Here is a 24382-nt window from a genome sequence, read left to right as displayed (position 1 = left end):
TATTATAGAGCCATCTCGTTAAAGTCAGAACAAGACAAAGATATGCACTATTTCTTTTCAGTATTGTCCTGGCCAAAAAAATAAAACAAACAAAAAAAATAAAACACAACCAAAAAACCCGTAAAACCCATAATGACAATAATAATTATGTAATGCATATCTGGGAAGAGAGATGACTTTTTAAATTATATAATACACTGACTGCTTATAATAACCCAACAAATTAATTGAACATGTATTAGATTTAATATTCATTTTTTCAGTGAATATTTTGCAGTGTAATGTGCAGAACATGAAAGTTTTGTACACTCCACAAATAAGGCAATTGAAACTTGTCAAGGAAAAATAGCTTTCTTACTAGTGAAAAAAACAGAGTACAAAGAAAACCACAGGTGGGCACAGTGTATTGCTGAAAACAACACCTATCAGTCAGGGCAGCATTGTTTTAAGTGAGAGAATATACTGGTGTTATAGGTAATTGGGTAAATGGATTTGGGGAACTCAAAAGCAAAACAGCAGCCGTGGTGTGACACAGGGACACCAGCAAGTGCCTGGGGATCAGGGTGGCAGGGAGAATTGGACGAACGTAGAAGGGTTGGAGGAGGGCCCCGAGCAAGCGGGGTCGGTGCATGGGGGTGTGACTGCCTTACGGGGTCAGGAGAGAACGCGCACCCAACAGGAGGTTGTCTGAGGGGTGTACTAAGGCTGGTCTGGCACCACAGAGCACCCAGAGACAGGAACCACCCCCACTGTCAAGGTAAAGAAGGACGAGCAGTGCTGGCGGGACAGGAGCCACCCTGCCACCTGTCCTGTAGACAACACAGGGGGCGGCCGGGCAGGGGGGCGTGCGGGGGCCAGGACCCAGCCTCCCACCCCAAGGCAGAGCAGAGGGCAGTGTTCGCAGCAGAAACACAGTAACTTACTGACCAGCGTGTAAAGGACAGGATACAAATCTTCAGTGTAGCCAGAAAGACAGACAAATGACCTTCGAAGGAGCAGGGAAAATACTGACAATCGACGCGGGATCACTGAAGTGCTGGGAAAGAAATGATGGTGAACCAAGAAATCTGTGTACAATGAAACATCCTTCAGAAGTGACGGCAAGAGAAACCATCTTCAGGAAAACAGAAAGAGGAAAACGTGTCGCTAAAAATACGCGTTAAAAGAAGTATCCTTACCTGTCATCTGGCAGATGGAACCTAATTCCGGCTGGCGGCTAGCGGGTGCAAAGGAGGTGGACACACAGGAAAAGCCACGCAGTTGTTGACTCTGAAAGTATTGCTGACACACGTAACAACACTCATGGCAGCAACACACTAAAGACACCGTTACGTGATAGCGTGCATAATACCACAATACTAGTAGTAATAAAAGTAGTAATCACGACTTTCCCAAAGTAAATCTATAAAATAAAACTAACATTGAAGACATAATATAGCGTGACAATATAAAATAGTAATAATTAAAATGCTAATAGCTGAGAATTTACCAAATGGGTCAAAGACATTAAGTCACAGAACCATCTGAACCTCCAAATAGTATAAATACCAAGATAACCATAGTTAGACACATAGTAGAATTGGAAAAACAAAGAAAAAAAAAGAGCAAGGAACCAGGGAAAAGACACAAGACTTGCAAATGTGCAATAGTAAGACTGGCAGCTTATTTCTAACAAAGTGGACGCCAGACAACAACGGAATTTAACTTGAAGGAAAGTACCTGCTAAATAGAAATGGTGCTCAAAACGAAGGAAAAATTACAGCATCTTCAAACAAGCAAAAATGGAGAGTAATTGTTAACAGCAAAATCCCTCAAAGGAGGTACAAAGTGGATCATTAAGAGACAAGTAAAATTTTCCAACAGCAGGGAGAGGACACATGAACATATGGGAAGATTAAAAAAATGTGAAAAGGGAAACAGATAAATCGAATTAGGTATTGGCCTGCTGTGCACTTAAAACAATAATATGAATATTCTGTGGGATAGATAGATATAGATATAAAACCACAATAGTTCACATTGCAGGAGGGCACAAAGATAAATGCAGGTGAACGTCTGTGGTCACTGAATTGTTCTGGTCGTGGTAAGAACTGTGTTTCCCGTTAGACTTTACGAAGGCGAGAATGCTTACCTTACCAAAGTGTCCACTAAACAAAATCTCAAAGCATACCAAACAACCCAATGTAGGAGAAAAGTAAAATGATAATAAATACAATAATTAATGCAAAAATGTGAAGAAGGGAAACAGTAACATTGATGTAAGCCCAAATAGACCAGTAATTACACATCGTCAAAGCGCATTCAGAAGAAACCGTATGTGATTCTTACAGGTGGATACCATAGTGTCTTAGCTCGGGCTGCTGTAACAGAGCACCACAGTCTGGGGCTAAACAGCAGACATTTCTTTCTCACGGTCCTGGGGGCTGCAAGTCTCAGGTGAAGGTGCTGACAGATCCCGCGTCTGGTGAGACCCCCTTCCTGATTCACAGATGTCATCCTCACTCCATGTCGTCACATGGGGAAGGGACGAGGAGGCTCTCTGGGCTCCCTTTTATAAGACCTCTAATCCCATTCATGCACAATCCACTCTTATGACGTCATCACCTCCCAAAGGCCCCACCTCCTAAACCTGTCACCTTAGGGGTTAGTTTGAATGTGGGGAGACACATTCAGACCATAGAACTTAAGTCTAAGAAAATTGTGGGGGAAAAAGACATATCCTATGTACTTGATAATTCTGTTGGCCTTTCCAGGTTTGCCATCCACTCTTGTCTTTGAAAAGTGGTCTATAGACCAATGGAATAGAATAGAGACTCCACAATTGGACCCACAAAAGTATGGCCAACTAATCTTTGACAAAGCAGGAAAGAATATCCGATGGAAAAAAGACATTCTCTTTACCAAATGGTGCTGGGGAAACTGGACAGCAACAGGCAGAAGAATGAAACTAGACCACTTACACCATTCACAAAGATAAACTCAAAATGGATAAAGGGCCTGAACATGAGACAGGAAACCATCAAAATCCTAGAGGAAAAAGCAGGAAGAAACCTCTCTGACCACAGCTGCAGCAATTTCTTACTTGACACATCTCCAAAGGCAAGGGAATTAAACGCAAAAATGAACTCTTGGGACTCATGAAGATAAAAAGCACTGCAAAGGAAACAATCAACAAAACTAAAAGGCAACTGATGGAATGGGAAAAGATATTTGCAAATGACATATCAGACAAAGGGCTAGTATCCAAAATCTATAAAGAACTCACCAAACTCAACACCCAAAAACAAATAATCCACTGAAAAAATGGGCAGAAGACATGAATAGACACTTTTCTAAAGAAGACATCCAGATGGCCAACAGGCACATGAAAAGATGCTCAACGTCGCTCCTCATCAGGGAAATACAAATCAAAACCACACTCAGATACCACCTCACGTCAGTCAGAGTGGCCAAAATGAACAAATCAGGAGACTATAGATGCTGGAGAGGATGTGGAGAAACGGGAACTCTCTTGCAGTCTTGGTGGGAGTGCAAACTGGTGCAGCCGCTCTGGAAAACAGTGTGGAGGTTCCTCAGAAACTTAAAAATAGATCTACCTTATGACCCAGCAATAGCACTGCTAGGAATTTACCCAAGGGATACAGGAGTGCTGATGCACAGGGCCACTTGTACCCCAGTGTTTATAGCAGCACTTTCAACAGTAGCCAAATTATGGAAAGAAGAGCCTAAATGGCCATCCATTGATGAATGGATAAAGAAATTGTGGTTTATATACACAATGGAATACTACTTGGCAATGAGAAAGAATGAAATCTGGAACTGGAGAGTGTTAATGCTAAGTGAAACAAGTCACACAGAGAAAGACAGATACCATATATTTTCATCTTATGTGGATCCTGAGAAACTTAACAGAAGATAATGGGGGAGGGGAAGGGGAAAAAAAAAGAGAGGGAGAGAGCCAAACCTTATGAGTCTCTCTTATGAGACTCTTAAAAACTGAAGGTTGATGAGGGTGGGTGATGGGCATTGAGGAGGGCACCTGTTGGGATGAGCACTGGGTGTTGTATGGAAACCAATTGGAAAATAAATTTCATATTAAAAAAAAACTGGTCTACATAAACGATATTAGGGGCCAGCAAACTTTTGTAGTGAAGGGCTAGATAGTAAATATTTCCAGGGTTGGGGGCTATAAAATATCTCACACAACGAATCAACTCTGACATTGTAGCACTGAAACACCAAAAATGATACATAAACGAAAGGACACAGTTGTGTGCTAATAAAACTTTATTTATAAAATACGTGGTGGGCTGCATGTGGTCAGGGGGCAGGGTTTGCTGGCCCTGAACTAAATGTGCGCTGCTCTTGTGTCCCTGCATTCTGGCTGGGTTTGATCAGGGTGGGCTTAAAGCAGAAGCCGCAGCACAGCAAGGTGGGGTCAAGTCATCTTATTTTCCAAGTCCCCTCCATGAAAGATCAATCAATATGGAAATTGGAAACTATTTTGAACTGAAGTACAGTGAAATACAATTTACAAAATGATATGATATGCAGCAAAAATCAGACTCAGAAAGTTTTATATATACGAACACACACACACACACACACACACACACACACACACACGGAACAAAATTTGAAGACCGATCTAAGAATCAATCTCAAGAGCTTAGAAAAATATCAAATTAAGGGCGTCTGGGTGGCTCAGTAAGCGTCTGTCTTTGGCTCAGGTCATGATCTCGTGGTTCTGGGTTTGAGCTCCATGTCCGGCTCTGTGCTGACAGCTCGGAGCCTGGAGCCTGCTTCAGACTCTGTGTCTCCCTCTCTCTCTGCCCCTCCCCGCCCTTAAAAATAAACATTAAAAAAAAAAGAAGAATTACAGGGGCGCCTGGGTGGTTTAATCGGTTCAGCATCTGACTTCAGCTCATGATCTCACACTCTGTAGGTTCGAGCCCCGCATTGGGCTCTGTGCTGACAGCTCGGAGCCTGGAGCCTCCTTCCGATTCTGTGTCTTCCTCTCTCTCTGCCCTGCCCCCCGGCTTGAGCCCTCTCTCTCTCTCTCTCTCTCTCTCAAAAATAAATAAACATTTTTGAAAAAAAGAAAAAATATCAAATTAATATAGATAATATATAAGAAAACAAGATAAGAGCATAAGTTAATTTACAGAAAAAAATCATACAGTGGGAAAGATCGATAAAAACCATCAAAAGTTGGGTCTCTAAAAAGGCTAATAAAATTGCTGAAATCTTGTCAAGACTAATAGAAAAAGGAAAGAGGAAAAAAATCAGTAACAGCTATGATAAAAAGAAAAGAGTTACAGACCTTGTATATACTAAAGATAATATAAGCATGTATAAAAAGCAATTTTATTCATTTTGATTTATTTGTTTACCTTGAACTTTATTTTAGACGAATTATATATATTTTGTGAGAACAATAAATTTTAGAAACATTCTCGAAAATCTTACTTCCTTTATCCAAATAGATCAGAATGGCGCTTGAGATCATGGTCAGAGTCTTAGCAACCTTATGAATCACTTCAAGAGAATATGTGTATAAACATGATAGATGTACGTGATACACGACGTGTATATATACATATATGAATAATATGCTATTGTGTTTCCTCATTTTGGATGATCACAAGTCAATCTGCTTCCTCATATCTTTGATGTTTCTCAATAAGGTTTTTTTTAAATGTTTCTTTTTTTATTTTTTAATGTTTTTAAAAATGTATTTTCATTTTGAGATAATTAAAGATTCATAGGAAGAATCCAAAATCGCACAGAGAGATTTTGTGTGCCCTTTAGCCAGATTCTTCCAACAACAGCATCTTGTTTTCCTGTGTAAGGAATGCTCGGGGCATCTGCGGGGCTCAGTCAGTTGAGCGTCCGACTCTTGGGCTTAGGTCATGATCTCACAGTTCGTGGGTTCGAGCCCCGCATCAGGCTCTGTGCTGACAGCTGGGAGGCTGGGGCCTGCTTCAGATTCTGTGTCTCACTTGCTCTCTCTCTTCCTCTCCCCCGCTTGAGCTCTGTCTTTCTCTCTCTCTCATAAATAAATGTTTAAAAATGTAAAACCAGGGAGTTGGCACTGGTGCTGTGCTGTTAAGCAGAGTAACTGTCTTATTCAGGTTTCAGCAAGGTTTGCATGTATTTGATGCGTGTGTGTGTGTGTGTGTGTGTGTGTGTACGTGTGTGTGAACTCTATGCCTCTGTGTGTCTTCATTCACTCACATGTTTAACTTACCACGGTCAAGATTCTGAACTGTTCCCTGACGACAGTGAAATCCCGCATGTTACTGCCTCATAGTCACCCTGTCTTTCCCTGACTCCTGGCAGTCACTAATCTGTTTTCCGTTTCCCTATCAGTGTTATTTCCAGACGGTTTATGGAGGAAGTCAACAGTGTGCGATCTTTTGAGACAAGTCTTTTTCCTTCAGCACGATGCTTTTGAGGTTTACCCAAGTTGTTCCTTACCGCAAGCGTTATTCCTTTTCATTGCCGGGTGGTGGATATGTACAGAGTGTTTAGTCATCCACCCACTGGAGGATATTTGATTCTTTCCAATCTGGGGCTTATTAAACAGAAATCCGGTATGAACCTTTGTATACTGATTTTCATGTCCACAGAAGTTTCCATATCCCTCAGATGAATCCACAGGAGTGACTGCTGAATCATACGGGGTCTGTCCGTTTTCCAGAGTCGCCACACCATCTCACGTTCTCAAAAACAATGCATGATTTCATTCTTTCTCATTGCCGAGTAGTATTCCATTGTATGTATAAACCGCATCTTCTTTATCCATTCGTCAGTTGCTGGCCATTTGCAGCAACGTGGATGGAACTGGAGAGTGTTATGCTAAGTGAAATAAATTAGGCAGAGAAAGACAGATACCATGTGTTTTCACTCATATGGATCTTGAGAAACTCAACAGAAGACCATGGTGGGGGGGAGAGGGGAAAAATATTACAGAGAGGAGGGAGGCAAATCATAAGAGACTCTTCAATACAGAGAACAAACTGAGAGTTGATGGGAGTTGGGGGAGAGGGAAAAATGGGTGCTGGGCATTGAGGAGGGCACCTGTTGGGATGAGCACTGGGTGTTGTATGGAAACCAGTTGGACAACAAATTATATTTAAAAAAAAACCACAAAACAATGCATGAGAAGTCTTGTTTTTCTGCCTCCCTACCTGCCTTTGATTTTGTGACCTTTAGCTGTATCTCGATAACATGGCTATCGCCTGCATTCCTCTGATGACGAAGGAAATTAAACACTTCTATGTGCTCACTTATGACCACATCTCCCTCTTGGTAAAAGTGTCCATTCTTACTGTTTCCCCATTTTCGAATGTATTTGGTATTTGGTTTTTACTGTTGAGTTTTGAAAGTGCGTTACATTTTCTGGCTACAAGTTCTTGGTCAGTTTACTTACAGATACGGAGAAGCTTCGTCCCCTGAACAGGGGCTTTGGCAGAGCAAACCGTGTACTAATTTTGGCTAAGTCTTACTTATTGACCATTCTCTTTTATGTTTTTGGTGACATGTTTAAGAACTCTTTGCTTGTTCCTAAATCCGCAAGATTTTCTCCTGTATTTTCTTTCCTAAGTTTTATATTTTAAGTTTTAATCTTAAATCTATGAACTATTTTGAGGTATGTTTTTAAAAGGTACGAGGGTTAGGGTTGACATTCTTTTATTTGCCTGTGAATTTCCACTTGTTCAAAAGATTATTTTTCTCTTCATTAAAATGCTTTTTGCACATTTGCCAAAACTCGGTTGGTGAAAAAAAATCTGATGGCTATAATTGTGTATGTTTTTTTTTCTCAGTTCTCTATTATATTCCTATGATCTAAGCTGACATTCTTCTGCTAACGCAATCATGTCTTGATGGTGTAGGGTTAAGTGGTAAAATTGGGTAGTGTGAAACCGTCACCTTCATTCTTTGTTTTGAAACTTGTTTTATCAGAGCCCCTTTGTCCTTTGATATAAACTTTACTGTAAAGCTTATCTGTAGACATTTTGCCTGGAATTTAATAGGAACTACATTAAAACTATACCTAATTTGGGGAGAGCTGGCCCCCTTACTATTTTGAGTCTCCCAACCCATGAATGTAGCAAGCTGCTTCGTTTGTTGAGATATTCTTTAACGCTTTGTATCTTCCTTCGTATTAGTCCATTACTCATTTTGTTCTGCTTAGACCTAAACGTTTCATTCTTTTTTGAGGGATTGCGGTGTTAGCGTTTTTTAATTTGGTTCCCACTTGTTCACTTTTAGTGTACAGAAATGGAATACGCCGTATTTTTGAATTTTTTGAAAAGAATTTTTGAGAGATTTTCATTCAGTAAGTGTGTTCAACCCATTAACATCTATCGTAATACCAGAAATACTTGGTTGTAGCTTGTACACTCATTTCAGATTTTATATTTTAACATTGCCTTGCTCTTTTCTTTTGTCTGACATATTCTTTTTCTTTGTATTTTTTTTCTCCAGTAATTTTCGAGGAGTAATACCTGGGCATTCAGATACTATAAATACACATTAACATTTGTGTAACTCTCTCAGTATAGGAAATAAACATGCATCTATTGAATTGCCGTAATGCACAGAATCGCTTTCACACTTCTGCTTATATCCTACCCACTGCTGATGACCTCTAATGTGATTTTCCTCAATGATCTTAATTGTAAAGTTGCTTATAGTGGCATTATGTACTTATTTAAAACATTTTTAAGCATTTATATTGTTATATAGAGTTGATTTGAAGAGCATGAGTCTGTCCTCATCAGCACTCTTTAACAAGAGCTGGCCCGGAGCAGGAACTCAAGAGATATTGGCAACTGTTATTATTAAACTCATCTGGGGAGTGTTGGCTGTGTCTACCGTCAGCCAATTCAATATCATGATGCCGGTTAACATCAGCCGACCAGCTAGCAAAGCGACAGCAACAGCGACAGCAACAACGAAACTGATTTATCCCTCAGCTAACTGGAGTCTAACCTGGTCAATTTTTCAGAACGAGTGTGTACGTAGCACAGATATTAAGGCTGTGATACTTTATATTATGTAATACAGCTTGAGCACGCTTTACATAGTTACAAAAATACAGTTTATTTGATATCTCATAGCATACATTTTAAACGGAATATGAAAATATTTAGAACTTTAAGTCGTCTGTATGTAGTTTATACTATATTTCATATAGTGTAATTTGTATTATTTTAATTGATGTAATGGACTCATGTATTGCTTCTATAATTCAGGGTTACAGTTATGTCCCTCCTAATTCTACAGACCGTATTCCATGGTATTGTGCCATCTACTGATTTGGGAAGAAAACGGAGGCCAAATATATATACTATACTATACTATACTATACTATACTATACTATACTATACTATATATTATATATTATGTTACATACCTTTATATAATCATGTTGTTATGTATATTATATATAACTATTATATATTATGTTATTTTATATATATAAATTCTTGAGTATTGGTAACTATCCCAAAGGCTTAAAGTAGCAGAGGGAAAAGAAAGTTTGTCTCTTGGTTTGGTAATGCAGGCCGTAACTCAGAGAGTATGATTTCATAACATGTACTGAATATATTTATCTGTCAATTCAAGGACATAAGGGAATGTGATTTGTATAATGTGAACTGCTATTAGTCAAAATGCAATTGAAATCAGTAATTAATACCACCATCTGGAACCAGCCCCAATTACCACGGAACAAAAGCTGCCGTGCGCGGGACGCAGCTGCTACATTTGATTGGATTTGTACTTTCTCCTAACAAAGGGCCCCAAAATGTGAAAGAAAATACAAAACATACTGTGCTGGTGACCTGGTAGTGAGAAGAATAGAGAAAACTTTGAGCACAAGCAAAACCCAGATGCCCGGAAAGACAGGGCTTATCGGGAGCGGTAAGGTCGTCAGCTCTAAATGGGAATTTGGAGTCCCTGCCATACAAAATGAATTTGTGAGTCTAATGCGCGCTAGGGTTAACCCCAGTTTTACCATTGAAGCGACTGCTTTGATATAGTAGGAGTTTCATGGAAGCATCTTTACAAACATAGAGCCTGCATAATTTAAAAGAATGTGTGTATGTGTGTCCGCATGTGTTCCCTTCCTGGTGTGTTTTGCTTTGGAAAGGGGGCAGTTGCCCCCATAAATTTGGCCTCCCTCGCTCAAGGAGGTCTGCTCTTTAGATCTTTTGCTTTATGGATTCAGGTTGTTTTCCAATCCGATAAAGTTTTCTTTCTTCCTGTATTTTTTTTTTAATTCTTCCTTTTGCTTCATCTAGTCTAAAAGACGTGATGAGTGTTGATATTTCTATCACCGATTCGAGTCTCTGCAGTGGGGATTCGTGTCTTTCAGCCTGAATGCCACTTTGATTTCTGCTGTGTTTTTACCACGCCTCCTTTTAGTGCCAGCAACACTGTTTCTCGCCTGTTGCTGTGGGATCTCGCCTGTCTTTTCCTGTCTCCTGCAGCCACACCACTTTCCTGCATTTCCAAGAGAGTGCAAAGAGATGCTATCCAGTTTTTAAAGTAAATAGTTAACAACATAGTGATGTCTTTCACCACTCTTTTTATAATAGATCAATGTTTTAACACTCTAGCTTTTGGGGGGCTCCCTTTGGTGTGTTTCTCTTTTGTCCTTTTCGAATTGAGAAGAGTTCAACACATTAACGTATATTTCAAAATGATGTTCATGGGCTCTTATTTCCCATATTTCCGTAGTATTATTAAAATTGTCTTCTTACATTTTGAGCTTTATCCTGCTGCATAGAAGTGTAATAGCTCAGGCCGCCATAATAAAATATTGTAGCCTGGGTGCCTTGAACAGTTCAACAGGTGCTTTTCCACAGTTCCAGAGGCTGGGAGTCTGAGATCAGAGTGCTCGCATGGACGGTTCGGTGGGAGCCCCTTGCAGGGTTTCAGACACCTTCCTGCCGAGTCCTCACATGGCAAGGGTGGGGGAAAGGGGAGGGAGCGGTAGAGAGCTCTCTGGTGTCTTCTCTTATAAGGACACTGATCTCCTCATTGGGACCCGATTCTCATGACTTCATCCAACCCTGACTACCTCCCAATGGACCCATCTCCTAAGATAGTCACAAAAGGTGTTAAGGCTTGAACATATGATTTTAGGGGGACACAAACATGCAGTCCACAAGAATAAATTTATTCATTTATTTGAATAGGATATGGTTTGGAAAGGAGTGAGAATTTTATTTCTGGCTAGGTTTCTACTCTCTCTTCCAGATGAAGTCAGCTTGTTTGTGGGGACCTTTGGGGTTCTCTTATTGTCTGCCTCCCCCTGGGCAAAACCTCTGAGCTGGGGTGGAGGCAATGGCTCCCTTAGGACATGTCCTAAAAAAAACTGCATCATTTTTAAAAATAATTTCTGCTAGTTGTATTTTGCTGGATGTGGATTTGTGGTCCACACACCACCATTGCAAAAGTGGATATCCACTGAATTTTATGACAAGTGTTGGGCATTGCTGCTGTATTACTATCTTTTAGAAAAGTCCCAGAGACCATTCGAATACCTCCCTCTCCTCTCCCTCCCCACTGACATCTTGGAAACCTTCCAGAGGAAGGAGGTATTATAGGGCATTAGAAATCAGTAACTATGATGGTAAGAACCCTGGAGGACGTTATGGGTGTTTTCTTGTGATGATTGTGTCTTTGAATTACATAAGCACACATGTATAAACTTCATTCATGGAATCTAAATGAAAAATACGGTCCATAAACTGTGTCTCTGACTTTCCCACCCTGTTCTTCCTCTGGCTGGTCACTCCTCAGATTTAAGCATTTATACATCCGCGTTATGTCGATACATTCCTCGTTTCTGTTCATGTTCCTTTCCTAAAACATTCTTGTTATTTTGTTACCTTTAGTTTTATCTTCGTTACCTCTTTATCCATAAAAACACTTGCATAATCGACTTTTTTATCTACATCTTTTCAAAAGTTTTTAAAATGTTTTTTATTCATTTTTTGAGAGACAGGGACTGTGAGCAGGGTAGGGGCAGAGAGAGAGGGAGACACAGAATCCGAAGCAGGCTCCAGGCCCTGAGATGTCAGCACAGAGCCCGACGTGGGGCCCAAACTCAAGAACCATGAAATTATGACCTGAGCCAAAGTTGGATGCTTAACGGACTGAGCCACCCAGGTGCCCCTTATCTACATCTTTATATTTTATAGTAGACTTAACCATACCATTTTTTGGATAACAAATTGCTGAATGTATGCGATTTCCAGTCATTCAATGTACATATGTGATGATTTAAAAAATAGAAATCCAATAAGAAGCAACATCTGCAATATTATAGTTATCTAAATATTATTTGTCACATAGGTCATAGAATGTTGTGTCACTGAGTTTCAAGGAAAATCGCTTGCCAAGGTTAAAAGTACTTATATTCATTACACTCTTATATGATGAGATTATCCACATTTAATCTTTTTTACTTTTGTACCGTGTCCTTATGTTACAGATTTATTATTTTTAACCTGGCTTTAAGACTGCCTTTTTTGTTACTATATCTACCAGAAGAATGGCTCAATCCACTCTTGAATCTCATGTATTCTTTTTCATTAAATAAGATTTTAATCTTTCTGAGGAACGTTCTAAACTTTCTTTTCCTGAAAGAGTTTTTGTAAAATTCATTTAATTTTTTTTCAAAAACTTCATGAATGTTTATGTTTTTAGATTTTTACTTGTTTGAAGAACACTTATCGTGACACCCAGCCTCTTGATTTTTAAGTGAACAATACAGTGTTGTTGACTATTGTACAATGTCGCACAGCACATCTCTAGAACTTATTCATCTCGCCTAACCGAAGCTCTGTGCCCTGTGAATAAGTCCCCACCTCTCCCGCCTCACAGCCCCTGCAGCCACCATTCTACTCCTGGATGCTATGAATGTGACTATTTTGGAGACTTCACATAAGTGCGATCAGACAGTGTTTGTCCATCTGTAAACTGGCTTATTTCATTTAGTGTCGTGTCCTGTACTTCATCCATGTTGTTTCACATTGTGGAAATTCCTCCTTTTTAAAGATTTTATAATATTCCGTTGGATAGATAGGCCGCCTTGTTTTATCCATTCGTCTGCCGATGGACATTTATGTTGCTTCTACATCTTCACGACTGTGCATAACGCTGCAGTGAACATGGGGATACAGACAGCTCTTCGAGGTACCCATTTCCATTTCTTTGGATAAATACGCAGAAGTGGGGTTTCTGGGTCACATAGCAGTCCTATTTCCAACTTTGAAGAGAATGCCCATGTCGCTTTCCACAGCGGCTGCACCATTTTGCATTCCTACCAACAGTATATCATGGTTCCTTTTCTTCACGTCCTCACTAGTACCTATTATTCCTTGTCATTTTTATTTTAGCCCTTTTAGCAGGTGTGCATTGATATCTTATTGTGGTTTTGATTTACATTTGCCTGATGATTCGTGATGTTGAGAATCTTTTCATATACCTCTTAACCGTTTGTATGTCTTCTTTGAAGAATGATCTGCTCAAGTCCTTAAACTGTTTTTAAAATTGGGGTTTTTTTTTTTCCTACTGAGTTGTAGGAGTTCCTTATGTATCTTAGAGATTAACACCTTATCAGATATATGGTTTGCAAATATTTTCCTCCAGTCCATAAGTTACCTCTTCGCTCTACTGATTCTTTGGCGGTGCAGAAGCTTTTTAATTTGGTGTAATCTGAATTGTCTACTTTTCCTTTTGCTGCCTGAGACTCTGATGTCCTGTGCATGAAATCGTTTCTAAGGCCAATAATATGAAGTTGTTCCCCTGTGTGGTTTAGGAATTTTAAAGTTTCAGGTCTTATGTTTAAGTCTTCAACCTATTCTGAGTTGAAGTTTCTGTGTGTGTTGTAAGGTAAGGATCCAGTGTCATTCTCTTGCACGTGGATACTCAGTTTTTCCAACACCATTTGTGGAAGACACTGTTTTTCCCCGTTGTGTGTTCTTGGCACCGTTGTGCAACATTAAGTGACCGTGTAATCTGGGTTTATTTCTGGGCTCTCTATGCTGTTCCATTAATCTACATGTCTGTTTTTACCCTAATATCATACTCTTTTGTTTAATGCGGATCTGTAATGTATTTTGAAAGCAGGGAAGTGTGACGCCTCTAGCTTTGCTCTTTCTTAAGAGTCATTTGATTATTCATGATCTTTTGTGGTTTCATATGAATTGCAGGATATTTTTTTTCTGTTTCTGTAAAAACACCAATGCGATTTGGTAGGATTTTTTTTTTTTAATCTATAGATCCCTTTGGGTAATATGGGCATTGTAATAAAACTAAGTCTTCTAGTCCATTAGCATGGGATATCTTTATATTTTGTTTGTATCTTCAATTTCTTTCATCAGTATTGTGTAATTTTCATTTTACAAGTCATCCACTTCTTTAGTTAAATTTATTTCTAAGTATTTGATAATTTTTGATGCCATTGTAAATAGATTTGATCTTCTAATTTCCTTTTCAGACAGTTTGTTACAAGTGTATATAAATGCAACTGATTTTTGAAGGTTAATTTTGTACCTTGCCACTTTACTGAATTTTTAAATTATTTCTAACAGTGTTTTGATATAGTTGAGGTTTCCATATATAAAATCATACCATCTGCAAACACGGACAATTTTATTTCTTCCCATGTGATTTGGATGCTTTTTATTTCTTTATCTTGCCTAATTTCTCTGGCTGGATCTTCTAGTATTATGTTGAATAGAAGCAGTGAGAGTGCACAGTTAGGCTTTTATCCTGATTTTAGGAGAATAGCTTTTATTTATTTTCCACAGTCGATTCTGATGTTAGCTGCGGGCTTGTCATATATGGTTTGCCTTATGCTGAGATACTTTCCTTCTTTACCCAATTTGTTGAGAGTTTTTATCATAAATGAATGCTTAATTTTGTCAAATCCTTTTTCTGCATCTATTGAGATGAGTGTATGATTTATATCCTTCATTCTGTTACTGTGTTGTATCACATTTATTGACTTACAAATGTTGAAACAATCCTTGCATCCCAAGAACAAATCCCATCTGGATCATGGTGTATAAGCCTTTTAATGTGCTCTTGGATTCAGTGTGCTAGTATTTTGTTGAGGACGTTTGCACCTGTATTCATCCTCAATGAGCGAAAGCCTGTAGCTTTCATTTCTTGTAGTGTCTTCATCTCGGCTTTGGTATTGGGGTAATAATGCTGACCTCAGAAAATTAGTTTGGGAACGTTATCTCTTCTTCATTTTTTGGGAAGTGTTTGAGGAAGATTGGTGTTAATTCTTCTTTAAAAGCTTGGTACACTTCACCAATAAAGCTATCTGGTCCTGGGCTTTTCTTTGCTGTGAAGTTTTGGATCACTGATTCCATTTTCCTACAGATTACAGATTTGTTGAGACTTTTTTATTTTTTCAAGATTCGGTCTTGTAAGGTTGTATATTCCTAGGAATTTGTCCATTTCTTCTGGATTGTCTAGTTTACTGGCATTTAACTGTTTAGAGTTGTCCGTGCCTCCTTTCTTTCTCTGTGGCATCAGTTGTAACATCTCTTCTTTCGTTCTGATCTTTATTTGAAACTTTTCTCTTTTTTCTAAGAGTACAGCTAAAGAGTTGAATATTTTGTTTATCTTCTCAAAACACAATTCTCAGTTTCATTTCTTTCCTGTTGTTTCTCTAATCTCTATTTCTTTTTCTTTTTCTCCTACACTAATGCTTGTTATTTAATGCCTTTCGCTATCTTTGAGCTTAGTTTGTTCTTCCCTTTCTGGTTCTTTGAGGAGCAAAGCTAGGTTGTTAATTGGATATATTGCCTTTATTTTTATTTTTATTTATTTATTTTTTTAAGGTTTATTCATTTTTCAGAGACCAAGAGACAGAGTGCGAGTGGGGGAGGGGCAGAGAGAGAGGGAGACACAGAATCCGAAGCAGGCTCCAAGCTCTGAGCCATCAGCACAGAGCCCAATGCAGGGCTTGAAACCACAAACCTGAGATCGTGACCTGAGCTGAAGTCGGACGCCGAAACCACTGAGTCACTCAGGAGCCCCTTATTACCTTCATTTAAAAAAAAAAATTTTTTTTTAACGTTTATTTATTTTTGAGACAGAGAGAGACAGAGCATGAATGGGGGAGGGGCAGAGAGAGAGGGAGACACAGAATCGGAAGCAGGCTCCAGGCTTCGAGCCATCAGCCCAGAGCCCGACACGGGGCTCGAACTCACGGACCACGAGATCGTGACCTGAGCTGAAGTCGGACACTTAACCGACTGAGCCACCCAGGCGCCCCTATTACCTTCATTTTTAATGTCAACTTGTATCACCGTAAACTTTTCTCTTAGTATTGCTTTTGCTACATCCCCTCAATTTTGAAATGTTGTGTTTTCATTTTAAATTTCTTGAGGATGTTTTTCCTCTCGCTTCCTTTTTTCATTCACTCTTGACCTCTTGGTCTTCGAGTTTGCTGTTGAATATCTACATAGTTGTAAATGTTCCGGTTTGCCTTCTGCTCTTGATTTCTACTTTCATTCCATTGTGTTTAGAAAAGAAGCTTGATGGGATTTAAATCTTCTGAAATTTGTTAATACTTGTGGGGTTTTTTTGACCTAATACATGATCTGTGCTGGAAAAATTCTGTGTGTAGTTGAGAAAAATGTATGTTCTGTTGTTGAGTGAAATGTACCGTGTATGTCTGTTGGGTCCATTTGGTCTATAGTGTTGTCCTGTTTATTGGTCTTCTGTTTTCACGGTCACTCCACTAAGCGACAAGGAAGGATGTTATACGATGATAAAAGGATCAATCTGCTAGAAAGATACAACAATTATAAATACATATGCATCCAACATGAGAGCACCTAAATGGATCGAACAAACATTGACAGAACTGAAAGGAGAAATATAAAGCAATACAATAATAGTGGGAGACTCCAATACCTCACTTTCAATAATGAATACATTTTCTAAAGCCTTTTATGTCTGCAGTTGTGTTTCTAATGTGAGATAATTTGGTTTGATGTGGAATTCTATCTTGAAAATTATCGCCCCCCTCTGAAACTGAGGTGATGTTTCTTTGCCTTAAAGAATGAACGTTGTCAATGTTGTCAGCCCATACTTTACCCTTTTGAAGGTGCATTTTTTGTTTTTTTTTTTTTCTGAGAGGCTCTTTGCGGCTTCATTTTGTTACTGGCGTTCCAAGTGTAGCTCCTTAATTCATGTTGCTTGTGGCCGAGTATGTCCTTCAGCATACTGAAGACTCCTATTCCCTTGGCACTCAGATGTAATTTTTATTTAACATAAAGTTTAGCCACGAAAGTTTATCGTCCCTTATAGTTTCTCTGTTCTCTCTAACTCCTATAAAGTGTATGTTGCCATTTTTGAATTCAATTGTTTGGTTCCCAGATTTTCTCACTTGTGCTCTACGTTTAATTTGTCCTAATTTTATGAAGGTTCTTGAATTTGTAAAGTCCACTTTCTATTAATTTTTAAATTTTAATTATACTTCATGTGACAGTAAAGATTTTACTAGCTCGTTGATTTTTAAAATGTCTGTGTCGTTCATTTGTTAGACCAACTTATTTTTATTTATTGTAGTTTTACCTTTCGCAAGTTTTCTACGAGTTATTAAATTAAAATGTAAGCATTCCGGCACCTAGACTGCTCAGTTGGCTAACTGTGTGCCTCTTGATTTCGGCTCAGGTCGCGCTCTCACGGTCTGTGAGTTCGAGCCCTATGTCAGGGGATTCTCTCTCTCCCTCTCTGCCTCTCCCCCATGCTCTCTTTCAAAATAAATAAATAAACTTAAAAAAATTTTTGTTGGTTCCTTGGTGGCAGCTTTTCTGATTTCTGTGGTTTTTGTTGGTTTTTGTTTTTGCTGCTCTTTCTACTCACATGTATCTTTTCGTGATGCCGGTTATTGTCTAATTTCTGCTAAAAGATGTGCGCTGACCCCTTAACATGACTTTTCCAATTAATATACAATGCCGATTTTTTTTTCCTTTTCTACCCACGGCCCGATGAATCAGATATTTATAATAAGTAGGGAGCACATTGTTGATGGGTTGGCACGCAAGCTGCCAAGCCTCAGTTCCAGCTGGCTGCATCGAGGAGGGGGGAGTTGGCTGAAAACCCCCCTCGAGTGCCAAGCTGAGGAACGATCCACCCCAGAGTGCCAGCATCTCCACTGGGAGCAGAGCCCCCCGCAGCAGATTAGCCCGTGCTCTGAATACTGTTTGTTCTTTGTGTATGCAAGACGTGCTCAAATTTGAGGATTGGAAGTCATGAGTGTAAAACAGGACCTGTGCGGCCTTCTAGGAATAATCCCTTTATTAAGTAACCACCCTGCACACATCTCTGCCCCTTCTCTACACCAAACAAAAAGTTGGGAACTTCTCCAAGAATATCTCCATTTTTGAATTTGCGTGCATTTGTGTGTATTTGAGACTAGTGCTCTCTTCTCTGGTTAATTCATTATTAATATGGTCCCACATATTTTCTGATACAGATTTACTAAAATATCTAGTTTACCCAGGCCCTGTTCTTAGAGCTACTGTCAGTGCATATTTCTGTCCATTTCTTTTTATTCCAACTACATTTGGGGAAAAAAAAAGTCAGGATTGAACATGTATGGTAAGCTGTTATTTTCAACCATTGTTTGTTTACTGCCTTCTGCCAAGGGAATTGCGTAAAACAAATGTTATGACTTATAGTGGCAACAGTGATCACGTTCTGTATTTTTTTATCAGTTTGCTCTCAATATTCATTACATATTTCTACCACCATTCCCAGTATCTCTTTCTGACTTTTATTTTATGGGAGATGAATTATTGCATATTCAATGCGATGCTGATCCCCTAAGATTGGACAAGAAGCCTCCATAATTGCATCAAAGGTTTTACAACCTTACCACAGTTCCTTCTGGTTCTTGGAGAGACGTTATCACAGCCACTTCTTTGCCTCTACCAAAAACACCATGACATGTGTAATAAAGATGAGAAAGCATATTCAGGAAAACTGGAACTCAGGTTGATTCATGAAACAGGTTTACTGTTCAACTTATAGACACAGGTATTGAGCACTTCTCCAAGAATTGATCTGCGTCTACTCCTATGTATATTTTTTAAAGTTGTAATGGTACAAAACTAATGCAAACTTTTCTTTGGCTCCAAAGTCTGTACTCTCTGGCAGAATAGGAAGCCACAATTAAAAAAAAAATTTTTTTAACGTTTATTTATTTTTGAGAGAGAGAGACAGAGCATGAATGGGGGAGGGTCAGAGAGAAAGGGAGACACAGAATCTGAAACAGGCTCCAGGCTCTGAGCTGTCAGCACAGAGCCCGACGCGGGGCTCGAACTCACGGACCGTGAGACCATGACCTGAGCCGAGGTCAGACGCTTAACCGACTGAGCCACCCAGGCGCCCCAGGAAGCCACAGTTTTTTAAAGAAATACCTGAATTTGTAACACCGATAATATTAGCATTGAAGTATCAAATCTAATCTGAAACTTACATCTGCCAGTAGGAATGAATAAATGACCCTGAGATTCCGTTCCCAAAATGTAAATGAGAAACAGTACCACAGGTATTTGTTATATATCATTAATAGGAATGCTTCTCATCAGTTTGACGGAATTTCAGTCAAAATACCAAAAGAGCACTTTATGGAATTTGAAATCCTGACTCTAAAATGCATGTAGGCTAGTGAAGTTGAAAAGAATATTGAAGGTGGTTTTTAAAACATACAAAATATTCCCCATCAGATATCAACAAAAAAATGTCTGAGCTATAGTAGTTACACTGGTGATGATTTCATACAGACAGACATAGATAATAGTGTAGTGTAATGTAATGTCCTAGAGATAATAGATAATAGCGTAATGTAATATAATGTAACAGAGATGGGAATCTAAGGACACATTGTGCAATATGGCAAAGGGGGGAAGTGTAGCAGTGAAATAAAAAAATAATTTTGGAAAGATAAGAATTGAATACCTTGTTAAATTTAATACCAAATGCACCTCAATCCCCACCTCTTACATATGTAGATACGAATGCCAGCTAAGTCAAGTCAGAAACATGCAAAATAACACCATTAAAAAGAAAATATAAAATCTGATTTTCACTTAGGTTACATAGGAATTTATTAGCCAAAATAAACTGTCTAAACTGTGAAGGAAAACAAAGAAATAATTGACTTCTTTGTTAAACACTGGTGCAGACTGGGCGGGAGGGAGGTGTGGAACATAAAACAAAACATAGGAAGCATAGTTAGAATACATACAGAAAAGCCACAAAATCAAATTTAAATAGAAAATCTAATAGGGAAAAATAAGACAAAGCATGTGGACAAGAAATTTATAAAAAAGGGTTTCGAAACCGATACAAATAATGGATTTTACTTAAACTCATGGATATTCATGGAAAAGAAAATTGGAGTAGTAATGTTTTCCCTTCAGAATGCATTGTTTCAAAATCTAACAATATAGATCATTACTGACATTATGAGGAAATGAACTGTCCTTGGCTGGTGTGAGCATAGACTGTGCAGCTGCCGTGGAAAGTAAGTCGGAAGAACCTAGTAAATGTGTGCACAACATGAAAATCTTCCTGTCTCTGTGTGTGCACAATTTACATACATCAGTGTGCACACACACACGTATGTGTCCATATTCACATTCATGTATACTTATATACTCTAGACATTCTCATAAATATACCTGAGATGATGTGAACAAACATGTTCACGGAATACTTACTTTTTTTTTAATGTTTTATCTATCTTTGAAAGGGACAGAGACAGAGTACAAACAGGGGAGGGGCAGAGAGAGGGAGACACAGAATCCACAGCAGGCTCCAGGCTCTGAGCTGTCAGCTCAGAGCCCGATATGGAGCTTGAACCCACAAACTGTGAGAACATGACCTGAGCCAAAGTCGCTTAGCCGACTGAGCCACCCGGTTGTCCGCCATTGAATATTTCTTATAATAAGAGCCACCCAGTTGTCCCTCATTGAATATTTCTTATAAGAAAACATTGAAGAAAATCTAGATGTTTATCAATAAGGAAATCAAGATGTGTGTAATCCCATCCTATAAGATTCTTAAGTAGTGTAGACCAACCAACAAGACTAGGATGCATCCCAAATATTTGAATAGATCTTAAAAATACAATGTTGTATGAACACATCAGGTTGCAAATAATTGTGCGCCATGAAAACATTTATGTGTATGTTTAAAACATACTTTAACTAATTCTATTTGCAAATTATAAATATGATTTTATGCACGTACATGTGTACAAATATGGTGTATGTGCCTGTGAAGATGCAGGTGCTTCAGCAAGTGCGCGCGCGTGTGTGTGTGTGTGTGTGTGTGTGTGTGTGTTAATGGCCCAGAATAATACACAAAATCATAAAAGTTGTTGCCTCCTGGGAGTTCATGTGTTACGAGAAGAGAAAGGGATAGGGTATATGTTAGGAAACATTTACATTTTATCTGTGGTTTATTTTTTCCCACCTTTATTAAGATGCTGTTGACATAAAATATATATAAGTTGACATTATACACTGTGATGATTTGATACAATAATGCATTGCAAAATGATTACCACAATAAGTTAGCCAACACCTCCATCACCTTACATAATCTTTTTTTATTTTTATTTTTTTGGATGGGAGGTGAGAACATTTAAGATTTATTCTCTTCACAACTTTTGAGTATGTAATATACAATATTGTTAACTATTGTCAGCATGTTGTATTTTAAATCCCCAAAACACCCGTCCTATAAATGGACGTGTGCAGTCTTTGACCAATATCTCCCTATCCCTGATAGCTGCCATTCTATTCTGTTTCTATAAGTTATTGTTTCAAATTCCACATGTGAGTGAGATCATATAGTATTTGTCTCTCTCTGTCTGCCTTACTTCACTTAGCATAATACCCTCAAGGCCCATCCATTATGTTGTCCAAATGGCAGGATACCCTTCATTTTTTTTTTGGCTGAATAATATTCCATATTGTATAATATACATATATGTACACAGCGTTTTTCTTATTCATGTATCTATCCATCAGTTGGTATTTGGGTTGTTTTTGTGCCTTGGCTCTTATAAATAATACTGCAGTGAATATGGGGATTCCTATATCTCTTTGAGATCGTGTTTTATTTCCTTCGTGTATATACCCAGAAGTGAGATTGCTGGATTACATGCTAGCTCTATTTTTAATTTTTTGAGGAATCTCCATGTTATTTTCCATAGTGACTGCACCAATTTACATTTCCACGAATGGTGCACAGGTTTTTCTTTACTTCACATCCTCATCTCCATATCTCTTGTCTTTGTGAGTCTAGCCATTCTGACAGGTGTGAGGTGATGTGGAGCACCTTTTCAAAGCTGTTAGCTGTTTATATATAGCCTTCTTTGGAAAAAATGTCTATGAAAGTCCTTTGCCCATTTTTTTTAACCGTACTTTTTTTTTTCTTTATGGGGTTGTATGGGTTCCTAAGACCAACGTCAAGACACTTTTTCTCTAAATTTTCTTCTAGTAGTTTTATAGTTTTAGACCTTAAATTTAAGTCTTTAATCCATTTTCAGTGAATTTTTTCTAGTGATATTACGATACTGGTCCAATTTCATTATTCTGCATGTACATATCCAGCTTTTCCAGCACCAGTTTTAATTGTTTTTAATGTTTATTTATTTTTGAGAGAGAGAAACAGAGAGAGAGAGAGAGAGAGAGAGAGAGAGAGAGAGAGAGCAGGGGAGGGGCAGAGAGAGAGGGAGACACAGAATCCGAAGCAGGCTCCAGGCTCTGAGCTGTTAGCACAGAGCCTGACACGGGGCTCGAACCCACAAACCACGAGATCATGACTTGAGCCAAAGTTGGACGCTTAACTAACTGAGCCACCCAGGCACCCGCCAGCACCCTTTTTTGAAATTATCCTTTCCTTGTTGAGTTTTCTTGGCTTCCTTGTCAAATATTAGTTGAACTTCTATGCATAGGTTTATTTCTGGGCTTTTCTGTTCCTCTGATGTATTTTTATGCAAATGACATACTGTTTTGGTTACTGTAGCTTTGCAGTAGTTTTAAAATCAGGAATTGTGATGCTTCCAGCTTTGTTCTTTCTCAGGCTTGCTTTGGCTATTCAGTCTTTTGTGGTTTCGTTTTAGGACTTCCTTTTCTATTTTTGGGAAAAATGTCATTGGAATTTTGATAGGGATTGTGTTGGATTTGTAGATGGCTTTAGATAGTATGGACATTTTAACAATATTAAGTCTTCTATTCCATGAACATGGGATATCTTTCCATTTATTTTTGTTTTCTTCAACTTCTTTCATCACTGTCTTATAATTTTCGAGGTACAGATCTTTCACCTCCTTTTTTTTCTTGTTTTCTTTGTCAACTGGAAGCAATTAATTGTCACTAATTCTAAGTAATGAAAATGATAGTATCTAAATATTATTTGAATTTATTTTTATATTTTTAAAATTTACCCCCTCCAAAAAATGTCCATACAATTATAATGGTTATTTGAGTTCGTAATGTAAGGACTGAAAATGAATCTTAGTTTATGTTGGTATGTTCTCGTTGTTCTTGACCAAGAACATTTTGAAATTAAGCTGACCCTACACTAAAATGAGAGTTACCTAATGTGTCTTGTCTTCATTGTGTTGATAAAGTAGAACCTAGTAAGACTTTATGTATTTAAGCAGGTTTCTATTAACAGATGCAGTTGTTACAGAGAAAGAAAAATCTGTGATTTAAGGTATATGCAGCTGGGCTTAAATGGTAATGGATTTATTATAGAAGTGGGAATTTTTGAATGTTTATTTATTTTGAGAGAGAGAGAGAGAGAGAGAGAGAGAGAGAGAGAGAGAGAGAAACAAACAGGGAAGGGGCAGAGAAAGAAGGACAGAGAATTCCAAGCAGGCTCTGCACTGACAACTCGGAGCTTGATGTCACGAACCATGAGATCATGACCTGAGTCCAAATGAAGAGCCAGATGCTTAACCAACTGAGCCACTCGGGGCCCCATATAATTGGGATTTTATAATCAATGCACATCATCAACATAAACCTGGAAAGGAGCCTTCTGTTCAAGGGCATGTGGTCATAGAGACCCCTTTTCTGGTTTGGCAGTGTATTTTCTAGCCAGAAGAAGGAAAAGAGTTGATTCACATGTGGGCAAAGACCTTAATCCATTGTGTGTGTCCCAGATTTCTGTCAAGCTGAGTCAAACAAATAGATTGAGAATCAGGTAATTTTAAATTTAGAGGGTTTGCACCATTCAAGCCAGACTACAGAGACACAGAGCTTCCCTGTTTCTAACCTGGCATCTATAAAGGTTTTCTGGAAA

This window comes from Herpailurus yagouaroundi, unplaced genomic scaffold (assembly GCF_014898765.1).
Source record: "Herpailurus yagouaroundi ecotype Mexico unplaced genomic scaffold, PumYag 203, whole genome shotgun sequence".
Lineage (NCBI taxonomy): Eukaryota > Metazoa > Chordata > Mammalia > Carnivora > Felidae > Herpailurus > Herpailurus yagouaroundi.
The sequence above is the reverse complement of the archived record's forward strand: the minus strand, read 5'-3'. Positions refer to the sequence as shown.